General features: G+C 47.3%; 1 long non-coding RNA gene across 1 annotated transcript; it reads left to right on the top strand.

Annotated features, from left to right (window-relative positions):
* The first annotated feature begins 332 nt into the window (after positions 1–332).
* Positions 333–3,139, top strand: LOC142740603 (uncharacterized). The gene is made up of 3 exons (XR_012880811.1): positions 333–460; positions 1,294–1,360; positions 1,557–3,139. It is a non-coding gene; the product is annotated as an uncharacterized LOC142740603 (long non-coding RNA).
* Positions 3,140–13,550: the final 10,411 nt, after the last annotated feature.

Raw genomic sequence — 13,550 nt, 5'->3', positions numbered from 1 at the left:
CCACCTTTTCTAAGCCCCGACTCAGTCCTTTTATCCCCCATATTAATAGTGCCCCCTTTGCTCCTATAAAATAAAAAATTATAATCACCTAATAGACGACCAACCGGGTCAGACATTTCGCTTCCTCCCTGCGCCGTTATTGTTTGTCCAATTTCAGGGGCGTATGGAGCCCCAGAGCTGTGGGCCACCCCAAATCCCTGGACCCCAGCCGGTCATCCTATTTACCCCTTTGGTAATTTTACACTGGTTGGGGACTGGACTCTGTTCTAGATAGAAATGTTGCCATTGATTGAGATTTGTCCTAATACATTGTCTTTCTTTCTCCTAGAATTAATTCCTCATAAGAGTTAATGATAACCACACGTCCCAGGAGGGCAGATCAAAGATTAAGCAGAGCCCTCCACCTCACATCACATAACGTTCTACATTCAGTCGGATGTATTCAGTAGGAGAGTCCAAGGTCAGTGTATTTTATTAACTGCATCTCTAAATGATCACATAGTGTGTATTACTGGTCAATACTGAAGAGGGCACTACCACCATAGATGGCCTGGGCACCCTCAACTTACACTGCCGATCCGGCATTCAGGGCCCAAACCTATAATATAAAAAAAACAGAAAGATACAATCCCTAGTTTATTGACTGGGTGATGTTATTTGGGCACTGTATGATTAAATTATTTGGACACTACATGGTGCATCATAAGGGGGAGGACGTCACAGATACTGCACATGTCACCAATAAACCTAAGGCCGGCCCTGGATGTGACACAATAGCTGCCACGTGACATGCCATCCACACGGACATGACCGCTGTGGCCTAGCAACTAAAGACAACAGAACCACCAGCGCAGGAGCCACAGGGAATTAAAAAAATGAGTAGGGACAATTTGTTATTTTTAGCCATATGCGGCTTAGACTAAGGTTTATGAAACTGTCAGAAAACCCCTTTAATAATTATTTTGTCTGTTGAATCCAGAAATCCAATTTACCATTTCCTACTCTCTCTGCTCCAGTCCAAAAGACTCCACAAAAGACAAATTAGAAGTTTTCCATTAAGGATAAGATTATATAGAAGAATAACAATAAGCTCCTGGTCCCTGATACGAAATCTATACCAGGGTCCTCCAACTATTATGTGCCATTATACTGCTGGTGTTATTTATGTGGCAGAGGGGCATTGGACTCGCCCTGTGATAGAAAATGAAATGTGTGAAAGTAAATATATTATTATTCATGATAGATATGGGGTTATTTTATGTATGTGCATTAAACCCATTATGTATTTTACAGACATTTATAACATCTGAATATGTGGCACCAGTGACAGCCGACATGCTAGGAGAACCACTGTATATATGTAAGTATTATATCAAATAACAACCTATAGAAATTCTATAATGTGATGTCATCCAGAATGTTCCTATAGACACATGACAAGACTGTGGGAACAATCTCCCTGATGTTTTCAATAGGCTGAACATATATTTGTTGATATGATGAACCATACTAAGCGCACGTCATAATATCTTCACAGTTTATACTTTTTGTTCCAGAATTTCTTGAGATCGGCTGCCTGCTGCCAGGGGGACTCTCTGAAGTAATATTTCATCTATATGCGGTATGTCCATCATTAGTTACTATATACAGTATCCACCAGTAGCTCTGTACATTGAAAAAGTAATGAGCGGGCAAAATGCCAAGAAAGGCGTAGCAGTGGGGAACCTTGGATAGTTGGTAGGAATAGGCATAATGTAAGTTAGGGGTATCTTTGTCCAAAATGCTGGCCACATGGCTCGGTTTGGGACTGAACGTAGGTGTAAGGTAATTGGGTGAGGGAGTGTATGGAGATTTTAGACAGCTTTGGTCTACCAAGAACATTTGCGATGTGTCAAGGCCTGGATGCAATAGACAAGGACTTAAGTGAGTTTCATTACACAGTCATAATCTGCAGGCATAGGTGATAATGGACACTGGCAGAATGTTTTTATATTTACAGCACTCAAGCGGAAAGCAATGGAAGGTGCCAGGATATTGCCACGTATAGAGCCCCCACAAGTCATGCAGCACAAGGACCTGGACTTGCGGTGTACTGGATTGTTTGGAGCAAATGGCATCAAGGAAGCAAGGCAGGTATCCTCAATGGTATCATTCTAGCAAAAATTTGAAGGAACATGGCACGATGATGGGCCAAGTGCCAGGATCCTTGCGCAGGGATCCAGGGTCGATGAAGGCAGCAATATCCCAGTAGGGCCTCATAATCTCAACATGGGAGAGGGACACCTTGGGGTTGCCAAAATGTTTAGAACACGGGTTACTGGCACAATGTTTGGAATTACAGGAGCAGCGCATCTGGATGTAAAGAGAAGCAGAAGAAGGCAACAGTAGCTGGTTGAGTCTGATTCTGATCTGTCAGATGATAATAAGTGGTCTGATGTTGGGGATAGATGGGCTAATGGGCAAGACGTTTAAGATGCTGAAAAAAATGTTTATGCAGGATAAAGTAAAAAGGTAAAAGCGAGGAGGCGTGATACCGAAAGCCAATCCTTTACTGGAAAGAGGGGGTAAATATTGGGGCCAGGAAACATGTTTGTTGATTTCTACCTACACACACTTGTCCCAGGAAATGTTGGGAAACATAAGGGAGGAAAGGCTTGTCTAGTTTTTGTGATGTCTATGGAAGATTTTGTTTAGTATTGCAGTGTTATGGTGGTGGAGCAGGACCCCCTTATTGATCAGGTGCCAATAAAAAGGGATGGTGCCTGTGAAGCAGGCTGGTAAGTATAAAAAAAATACATCTGTCGCATCTAAAAGAGGCATCAGTAAACGATGAAATAGACAAGGAGTTGAGTGAGTTGCATCATTAAAGCAGAATCTGCAGGCACGGATGGCAATGGATACTTGCAGAATGTTTTTTGTGCCTACAGGACTCAAGTGAGAAGCAGTGGAAAGGACACGGATATCGCCACGGATAGGGCGTCCACGAGTCATGCAGCACAAGGAACTGGACTTCTGATGTAATTGACTGTTTGGAGGAGATGGCGTACATTTGCGAAGAATGTAGTTGGCTTTCGAAGCGCGTAAGCAGTCTTGTATCATCACTTCAACATGCCGTGTGGTTTATAAAATGTTTTTCTAATAAAGTCATCACATTGTCATGAGGATTGCTGGACCGTATTTTCTTCTGTTTACTGTATATTTATTGGACAGTGCTAACGCCATACAGCCCTCCATGTAGAGAATGCCATACAGCCCTCCTGTAGAGAACACCATACAGTCCCCCTGCAGAGAACGCCATACAGCCCCCCTGTAGAGAACGCCATACAGCCCCGCCTGTAGAGAACGCCATACAGCCCCCCCCTGTAGGGAACGCCATACATCCCCCCCCTGTAGAGAACGCCATAGAGCCCCCCCCTGTAGGGAACGCCATACAGCCCCCCCCTGTAGGGAACGCCATACAGCCCCCCCCCTGTAGGGAACGCCATACAGCGCTCCCCCCCCCTGTAGGGAACGCCATACAGCGTCCCCCCTCCCAAAAAAATGTGACCTACAGTGTGTCCTACAAAATACATGTATCTCCTATCCACAGGATAGGGGATACATGTGTGATCGCTGGCAGCGAAAGCTGCTTCTATCCTCTCCTCAGGGTCCCCGGCAGTCACTGACAGCCGGAGACCCGACATTCAGCAGCCCGAAGGCGCGGGCAGTAAGTTAAAACTGGAGTCGTAAAAAGTCTATGGCTCGGGTTTTAAGGACCCTGACCGCTGGCCGTAAAAATACAGCCAGCGGTCGGGAACCAGTTAATGGAAGAGCGGGGAGATACCTCCCTGCTCTGCGGTAGTGTTCAGTGGCGTCCCGCTGTAGCAGCCATAGCGGCTGCCAGCGGAGCCTCCGGCCATGGTGGGGGCCCTGCTACGGCTGCTACGGCGGTAGTTACGCCACTGCTCAGTACATATATACAACACCAAAAAAAAATCTCAGTGTTATGACTGCGGACCTCTGTCGCTCACCCTGTGATGAACGGCCGCGACCGCAACTTCCTGGCCACCTCCGCAGAGACCACGGGTGGCGCGGCCTTTCCTTCCTGGAGTGTGCGAGGATTGTCTTAAAGGGCCAGCGTGCGCACTTCCTAAAAGTTTTCTATCCTACTCCAGTGCACCCTGGATTATAAAAAGGTCTCTGCCCTTCCACTCCTTGCTTGAGCGTTGTTTGTACTTTTCCCATGTTTGTATTGCAAAGGGTCCCTTAGTATTTTCCTGTTTGATCCCAGAGTTCCCGTTCCCTGCATCCTATTTCCTGTATCCCTAGAAGAGGCTGGACGCAGCCCGCAGGGCTTCAGAGGGAAGCCTCCATGACTGGACCTAGGAGGGAAAAGGTTAACTAGAAGGGGATGTAGGGGGAGGTAGATGAGAGGTAGGGAGGAGTTAGGGGACGTTACTAGGCTTCCCGCTGTTTTCGGCATTGAGCCGGAAGCAGCGGGAGAAGAAGCAAGTGTTACTCATTAGCTCCCACTGTTGTCCCGCTCCGTGCTGACCTGCCATGTCGGAGGTCGGCATACTTCAGCAGCTGCGTGCGGCAGCTGCATTCCACGGTCCCGGCTGGTTAGAGGAGACCGTGGCTGCACTTACAAGAATCCCGGGGGCCGACTCATCGCCACGTCAGGCCCGGCGCCCGAAGTCTGTTGCGCAGGGGGACAGGCTCCCCTCCCCCTCCCTAGTAATAGTCATGTGGCGGCGGGGGGGAGTTGGCAACACCCGCTCCTGCTCGAATGAGGCAGAGAGCGTCGTCAGGGGCGACGGTGGCTCAGGCCGGGTCTCTTCGTCGCTCCCGGCGGTCCCGCCCTCCAGAACGCCTCAGCCCTGAGGTGGTCCCGTGGACACGGCGTCGCAGGGGGAGCCCTACAAAGGACGCTGCAGGCCAGGCAGCTGGGAGGGCCGCCTCTTCCCAGGCCCTGCGTCCTGGCAGGAATCCCCAGCCGCGACGAGGTCCGGCGGTAAACAGGGAGTCGCAGGCCGGGCTCCCTGTCACCCCTCCCCCATCAGATGCAAGAATTTGAGAACAATCTACGGCCGCCCCGCATGGTGATGTTCCGGCCAGGGGGCAGGCTTCATCGAGACCGTCAAGAAGGATGCCTAGAGCTGCAGCGGCGATGAGACAACAGGTCCGGTCAGAAGTCTGGGCCCCCGCGGTCGGGCGGCAGGTTGCCGGCCTATCTGTCAGCGCGTCGTTGTCCCCGTGTAGGAGATGTCGGTGGGATGGCCAGTCGTCTGCGAGAGAGGATCTGGAAGAAGGCGAGCTGGACGATTTTCGGCGAGGTCAGGATGGTCCGGCTGACGGGAACACAGCGCCTGTGCAGCCCGGTGAGTGCATAACTCTGTCTTTGGCATATCCAGGGATTTTCATGTCGGGTGTTGGTGGGGGGGGGGCAGCAAGCGAAGCATCGGCTGCCGGTAGCGGCGCGGTCGAGCGCGACGGCGCGGGTTTAGCGGATTTAGTGGGTTGCTTGCTGGAGCTGGTCGGGCGTCTTGATAGGGCGGCGGCGCCAGTAGTTACGGCGGTGTCCCCGGCGGTAGTTTGGGAAGGCCCCCGGGAGGTGGGATCGTTACAGTCACGTCCCGGGATGGTGGCGGCGGCCAAGGAGGCGGTCGCGGTATCAGTACAGACCGAGGCCCAAAAAGATGCCGATAGGGTGCGTATTGACGATCGTGCTCGCGGGGAGGTGTATGTTTGCTTCGAATGTCCGTTGGGGGCGCATTTAAAGCAGGAGGTTCGTGAGCGGAACTGGAAGGACGAATATGTCGAGATTTTTTCTCTCCTGCCACTTGCTAAATTCAACTTGGATAAGAGCAAGCGGGACGAGAGTAAGAAGGAGGAGGAGGAACGTCGGCGGTATAGGCTTATCCCGCAGACGTTCGTCAATTGGTCGCAGGCGTTTGCCATATTAGCCAGCGTGATCGGAGAGAAGGCGCCGGAAAATTGTTCGGCATTGTTTTGCTATTTTGATGCCATTGTGGAGGCTCACAGGGCATACGGGGGGCAGGCGTGGTTAAGATACGACGAGCAATTCCGTCAGCGGAAAGCGGTTCGGCCGGCGATTCGGTGGGACCAGAAGGATATTGCGCTCTGGTTAAGGGTTACGGCTCCGGTAAAGCAGTCCTTTCCCGGGAGAGTCGGCCAAGGAGGTCAGTCCAGCCAGGCCGGTCAAGGTTCAGGGGCAAAACTGGGATTCTGCTGGCAATTTAACCCCTTAAGGACGCAGCCTAGTTTTGGCCTTAAGGCTCAGAGCCCATTTTTCAAATCTGACATATTTCACTTTATGTGGTAATAACGTCGGAATGCTTAAACCTACCAAAGCGATTCTGAGATTGTTTTCTCGTGACACATTGGGCTTCATGTTCGTGGTAAAATGTGGTCGATATATTCAGTGTTTATTGGTGAAAAATTGCAAAATTTAGAGAAAATTTTGAAAAAATTGCATTTTTCAGAATTTAAATGCATCTGCTTGTAAAACAGACGGTTATACCACCCAAAATAGTTACTAATTCACATTTCCCATATGTCTACTTTAGATTGGCATCGTTTTTTGAACATTCTTTTATTTTTCTTGGACGTTACAAGGCTTAGAACATAAACAGCAATTTCTCATATTTTTAAGAAAATTTCAAAAGCCTTTTTTTTAAGGTACCTCTTGAGTTCTGAAGTGGCTTTGTGGGGCCTATGTATTAGAAACCCTGATAAAACACCCTATTTTAAAAACTAGACCCCTCAAAGTATTCAAAACAGCAGTTATAAAGTTTTTTAACCCTTCAGGCATTTCACAGGAATTAAAGCAAAGTGGAAGGTGAAATTTGCAAATTTCATTTTTCTTGCTGAATTTCAATTTTATTCATTTTTTTTCTGTAACACAGAAGGTTTTACCAGAGAAACACTACTAAATATGTATTGTCCAGATTCTGCCGTTTTTAGAAATGTCCCACATGTGGCCCTACTGCGCTCGTGGACTAAAACACAAGCCCTAGAAGCAAAGAAGCACCTAGTGCATTTTGAGTCCTCTTTTTTATTAGAATATATTTTAGGCAGCATGCCAGGTTTGAAGAGGTGTTGAGGTGCCAAAACAGTATGAATCCCCCAATAGTGAACCCATTTTGGAAACTACACCCCTCAAGGAATTCATTTAGGGTTGTTGTTACAATTTTGACCGCACAGTTTTTTCACAGCACGTATTTGAATTGGGCTCTGAAATGAAAAAAATGTCATTTTTTCCAATAAAATGTCATTTGTGATCAAAATTTCTTATTTTCACAGGGAACAAAATACCCCATTTTGTTGCCCAATTTGTCCTTAGTGTGGCAATACCCCATTTGTGGTGATAAACTGCCGTTTGGGCCCATGGGAGGGCTCAGAAGGAAAGGAGCGCTATATGTTTGTTGGAGTCCAGATTTTGTTGGATTGGTTTTCGGGTGCCATGTCGCATTTGCAGAGCCTCAGAGATATCAAAGCAATGGAAACCCACCAAAAGTGACCCCATTTTGGAAACTACACCCCTCAAGAAATTCATTTATGGTTGTTGTTAGCATTTTGACCACACAGTTTTTTCCCAGCACCTATTTCAATTGGGCTGTGACATTAAAAAAATGAAATTTTTCCAATAAGATGTAATTTTTTACCAAAATTTCTTATTTTCACAGGGAACAAAATACTCAATTTTGTTGCCCAATTTCTCCTGAGTGCATCAATACCCCATTTGTGGCAATAAACTGCCGTTTGGGCCCATGGGAAGCCTCAGAAGGGAAGGAGCGCTGTGTGTTCTTTGGAGTACAGATTTTGCTGGTTTGGTTTTCGTGTGCCATGTCGCATTTGCAGAGCCCCAGAGGTATCAAAGCAATGGAAACCCACCAGAAGTGACCCCATTTTGGAAACTACATCCCTCAAGGAATTCATTTATGGGTAATGTGACCATTTAGACCCCATAGTTTCTTCACAGAACTTATTTGAATTGGGCTGGGAATTAAAAATATATATATTTTTTCCAATAATATGTCGTTTTAGCTCAAAAATTCTTATTTTCACAAGAAATAAAATACTCCATTTTGTTGCCCAATTTGTCCTTAGTGCAGAAATACCCCATTTGTGGTGATAAACTGCTGTTTGGGCCCATGGGAGGGCTCAGAAGGAAAGGAGCGCTGTGTGTTCTTTGGAGTACAGATTTTCCTGGATTGGTTTTCGGGTGCCATGTCGCATTTGCAGAGCCCCAGAGGTATCAAAGCAATAGAAACCCACCACAAATGACCCCATTTTGGAAACTACACCCCTCAAGGAATTCATTTATGGGTGTTGTGACCATTTTGACCCCATAGTTTTTTCACAGAACTTATTTGAATTGGGCTGGGAATGAAAAAAAAAATATTTTTGTCAAATAATATGTAGTTTTGGCTGAAAATTTCTTATTTTCACAAGAAACAAAATACCCCATTCTGTTGCGCAATTTGTTCTGAGTGCCGCAATACCCCATTTGTTGTGATAAACTGCCGTTTGGGCCCATGGGAGGGCTCAGAAGGAAAGGACCACCATTTGGCCTACTCAGGATTTTCTAGTGCGAAGTCATGTATGCAGAAGCCCCTGAGGTACCAGTACAGTTGAAACCCGCAAGAAGTGACCCCGTTTTAAAAACTACACCCTTAAGGCATTCATCTAGAGGTGTAGTGAGCATTTTGACCGGAGACCTACACCCCATAAACTGTAATGTGGGTTCTCCCGGGTATGGCAATACCCTACATGTGGCTGTTATCAGCTGCCTGGACACACAGCAGGGCTCAGAGGGGAAAGACGAGGGGGGATAAGCTGTGCGGAGTGCATCAGGGTAAGTAAAATTGGGGTAAATTATAAACCAAGGGATGTATGATAAATTTTAAAACACTTTCATACAGAGCTCTGGTTATTCGGGACACGTGTCACATTGATATATTGTGTCCTCCCTTATCCCCCTCTTATAGCAGACTTTGCACCTCTTTTGACTTTTTCCCTTCTTGCCAGTTTGGGGAACTTCTCCTGGAAAGTGTTGCCCTGGTATGATGCGTGTGGGCTCGCTTCCAGAAGTACTGGGTGCCCCCCCTTCTTGGTCCCTAAAGATTAGGTTCTTGATAATCACCTCTTGAAATTCCAGGAAAGTTCCCGTCTGGCCTGCACATCGACGTAGCATGTACGCATTGTACAATGGCATCTGTATGATGTGCCCAGCCAGCTTCTTATACCACACCGCATGGCGCTGTAGGGCTTCAGGGCTTGATCTTACAAGTCCATCCCTCCCATGTACCTATTGTAGTCCAGGATGCAGTCTGGTTTGGGGGTGGCCTTTCCTTCATATATCCTAAACCTGTAGGTATACCCTGATGCACTCTCACAGCTTATACATCTTCACGCCATACCTTGCCCTCTTACCCGGCAGGTACTCGCGGAATTGAACCCTCCCTTTAAAATGTACCAGGGACTCATAAATAGAAATACACTTCTCGGGGGTGTATGCTTGGGAAAACCGGGCACTGGAACGGTCTAATAGGGGTCTCCGTTTAAACAAACGGTCAAAACTGGGGTCATCTTGGGGTGGGCACGGCTCATTATCAGTATAATGTAAGAAGCGAAGTATTGCCTCATTTATTTATTTTTTTAGGTTCCAGTTCAGTTCTGAAGTTGCTTTGAGGGGCCCATATATTAGAAACCCCTATCAAATACCCCATTTTAGAAACTAGACCCCTCAAAGTATTCACAACAGCATGTAGAAAGTTTATGAACCCTTTAGGTGTTTCACAAAAATTTAGAGCAAAGTAGAGGTGAAATTTACATTTTTTTTTGGTCAGAAAATCCTCTTTATACCATTATTTTTATAACACAAAAGGATTTATCAGAGAAACGCAACTTAATACGTATTGCCCAGATTCTGCAGTTTAGAGAAATATCCCACATGTGGCCCTAGTGTGGTAATGGACTGAAGCACCGGCCTCCGAAGCAAAGGAGCACCTAGTGGATTTTGAGGCCTCTTTTTTATTAGGCACCATGTCCAGTTTGAAGAGGTCTTGTGGTGCCAAAACATTGGGAACCCCCCAAAAGTGACCCCAATTTGGAAACTAGACCCCTTGAGGAATCCATTGTAGTTTTCTTGGGGTGCATGCAGCTTTTTGATCAGTTTTTATTCTATTTTTAAGTGGCGCGGTGACTAAAAAACAGCAATTGTACTATTGTTTTTTTTTTCGTTTTTTTTACAGCGTTCACCGTGCGCTATAAATGACATATTCACTTTATTCTGCGGGGCGATAAGATTACGGCGATACCGGATGTTTATAGTTTTTTTTTTATGTCTTATGGCGTTTGCACAATAAAATACGTTTTGTAAACAATCATTCACTTTTTGTGTTACCTTATTCTAATCGCCAGAACTTTTTTATTTTTCAATCAATAAAGCCGTGCGAGGACTTATTTTTTGCGTAACGAACTGTAGTTTCGATCATTACCATTTTTAGGTACATGCGACTTTTTGATCTCTTTTTATTCCATTTTTTGGGAGGTGAAGTGACCAAACAATTGTGATTGTGGTACGGTTTATTATTATTTTATTTTACGGCGTTCACCGTGCAGGATAAATAATGAAATAATTTTGTAGTTCAGGCCGTTACAGACGCGGCGATACCAATTATGTATAGTTTATTTGTTTGTTTATATATTTTTATTAATAATAAAGGACTGATAAGGGAAAAGGGGGGATTTTTACTTTTATTACTTTTAAATATTTTATTTTCTTATTTTTACACATCTTTTTTTAACTTTTTTTTTACTTTATTACTTTGTCCCACTAGGGGACTTGAGGGCAGGAGGCCCTGATCGCTATTCTAATTCACTGCACTACATGCGTAGTGCAGTGTATTAGAACTGTCAGCTACTCACTGACAGCAAGCATAGTGGGTCCTGACGTTGTCAGGACCAACTAGGCTTCCGTCTATGGCATAGCCGGACGCCATTGTTTGGTGTCCGGTTGCCATAGTCACCATCGCCAGCCGCTATCGCGTAGCAGGCCGGCGATGGCAGCTTAACCCCTAAAAAGCCGCGATCTCTATAGAACGCGGTTTTTAAGGGGTTAATCAGCGGGGACACAGCGATCGGTCCCCGCTGTAGGAGCTGTGACAGCTGCTGAACAAGACAGCAGCGTCACAGCTCCTGTATGTGTCGGGAGGACGGCCGAAACGGCCGTTACTCCCGAGACGTACTATTACGGCATGGAGCGCGAACGATACAGCTGCCATGACGTAATAGTACGTCAAGGAGCGGGAAGGGGTTAACGATGGCCAGTGTAAGTTTGGGGCCACGTGTAAGTTCAAGCACGTGTGTTCAGAATGTAATGGTGCATCCCACGGGGCTGCAAAATGTATGCGGAAGAAGCGGTCAGGGAACCAGTCCTCCTCGGCTAGTCAAGGGGGTATCGCCGGTGAGGGTGGAAAGGATTGCCCCGTATCTAAATGAGTATCCGGATAGGGCTGCGGCTAAGTTAATTTACGAAGGGTTTTGTGTTGGTTTCACTATTCCTCCGCCTCCTTATGAGGTCCCGGTTACGCGGCGGAATCTTAAGTCGGCTTACTTGCACGCCGAGGTCGTGTCGGAAAAACTGTTTAAAGAGGTTTCGTTGGGTCGCATGCCGGGGCCTTTTGTTGATCCGCCAATAAAAGATTTTGTGGTGTCCCCATTGTGCATTGTGCCAAAGCGCGAGCCCCGGAAATTTCGTTTAATTCACCATTTATCGTTTCCCAAGGGCTCGTCGGTAAATGATGGGATTGATCATGAGTTATGCTCCGTAGTGTATACATCATTCGACAAGGCGGTGGGGCTAGTTCGTGCTGCGGGTCCCGGTGCGCTGTTAGCGAAAACCGACATTGAGGCGGCTTTCCGGTTGTTGCCAGTTCATCCAGAAAGCCAACGGTTGTTGGGTTGTTTTTGGAATGGGGCTTTTTACGTGGATAGGTATCTTCCGATGGGGTGTTCCCTTTCTTGCGCGTATTTCGAGGCGTTTAGTAGCTTCGTGGAATGGGTGAGTAGCCGGAGTCGACTCTTTGATACATTACTTGGATGATTTCTTGTGCGTCGGCCCGGGGGGTTCGCCGATTTGCGGTAATTTGCTTCATTCATTGCAGAAGGTTGCAAGGGACTTTGGGATCCCCTTGGGATCCCCTTGGCGCCAGAGAAGACGGAGGGCCCGGTATCGACTATTTGTTTTTTGGGAATTGAAATTGATTCGGTGGCGATGGAGTGTCGTCTTCCTGCGGATAAGCTAGGGTCATTAAGTCAGGAGGTACATCGGGCTTGTAGGTTAAAAAAAATTACGTTGCGCGATCTCCAGTCGTTGCTGGGGAAGTTGAATTTCGCTTGCCGGATTATGCCAATGGGGAGGGTTTTTAGTAGACGTTTGGCGACATCATTTTGTGCGGCTCAAGGAGGAGCATCGGGCTGATCTACAGGTCTGGGATGAATTTTTGGGTCAGTATAACGGTCGCTCGCTATGAATGGCTCCAGCGCAGGATACGAGTGACTTAAAAATGTTTACAGATGCGGCTGGTGCAGGCGGGTTTGGAGCGTACGGGGGTGGTCCGTGGTGTGCAGGTCACTGGCCGGCTAGCTGGGTGTCCAGCGGACTCACGCGGAATCTGGCCCTGCTCGAGCTGTTCCCTATCGTGGTTGCGGCGACCATTTGGGGGGACAGGCTCAGGGATAAGAACGTTTGTTTTTACTGCGACAACATGGGGGTGGTGCTGGCCATTAATAACATCACTGCATCCTCTCCTCCGGTAGTTCAGTTGTTGCGACATTTAGTCTTGGTGTGCTTGTCTTTGAACGCGTGGGTGGTGGCAGTGCATGTGCCGGGGGTACGGAATTGTATCGCTGATGCTCTTTCTCGCTCGCAGTGGGACCGATTTCGGCAATTGGCACCGGGAGCGGACCGTCTCGGTTTGGCTTGTCCGGAACATCTCTGGGATCTGGTCTCGGTCCCGTAGAGCGACTGGTGGAAAGGTCATTGGCGCGCACGACGTGGAGTGCTTATTCTGCTTGTTGGAAGCAGTGGGAGGAGTGGGTAAGAGAGTTGGGTAACGTCAGCACGGATCGAGACAGGTTGGTGGCACTTTTGTACTGGTTGGGGGACGCCTGGGAGGCGGGGTTCTCGTTGGCAAAGGTAAATCATTTTGTTTCTTCGTTGGCTTTTGGTTTTAAGATACGGGGCTTTCGGGATGTATCTAAAGAATTTTTAGTGGGGCAGGCTTTAAAGGGTCTGCGCCGAGGTAGGGTTGAAGCGGAAAGTAGAAGGCCCGTGTCATTTTCTCTTCTCATCTCTTTGGGCGTATCACTAGTATCTGTCTGTCGGTCTTCGTCCGAGGTGGAGTTGTTTCGGTTAGCATTTTCCTTAGCGTTCTTTGGGGCTCTTAGAATTGGCGAGCTGGTTTCACCTAGTACCAAGCGGGCAGGGGGGTTGAGACTGGGGGAGGTGAGTCTATATGTGGATCGGCTCGAGGTATGGT

This window comes from Rhinoderma darwinii, chromosome 2, assembly GCF_050947455.1.
Source record: "Rhinoderma darwinii isolate aRhiDar2 chromosome 2, aRhiDar2.hap1, whole genome shotgun sequence".
In the NCBI taxonomy this organism is placed as follows: Eukaryota; Metazoa; Chordata; class Amphibia; order Anura; family Rhinodermatidae; genus Rhinoderma; species Rhinoderma darwinii.
Note: the sequence above shows the minus strand (reverse complement) of the source record. Positions and strands in the feature narration are given on the sequence as shown.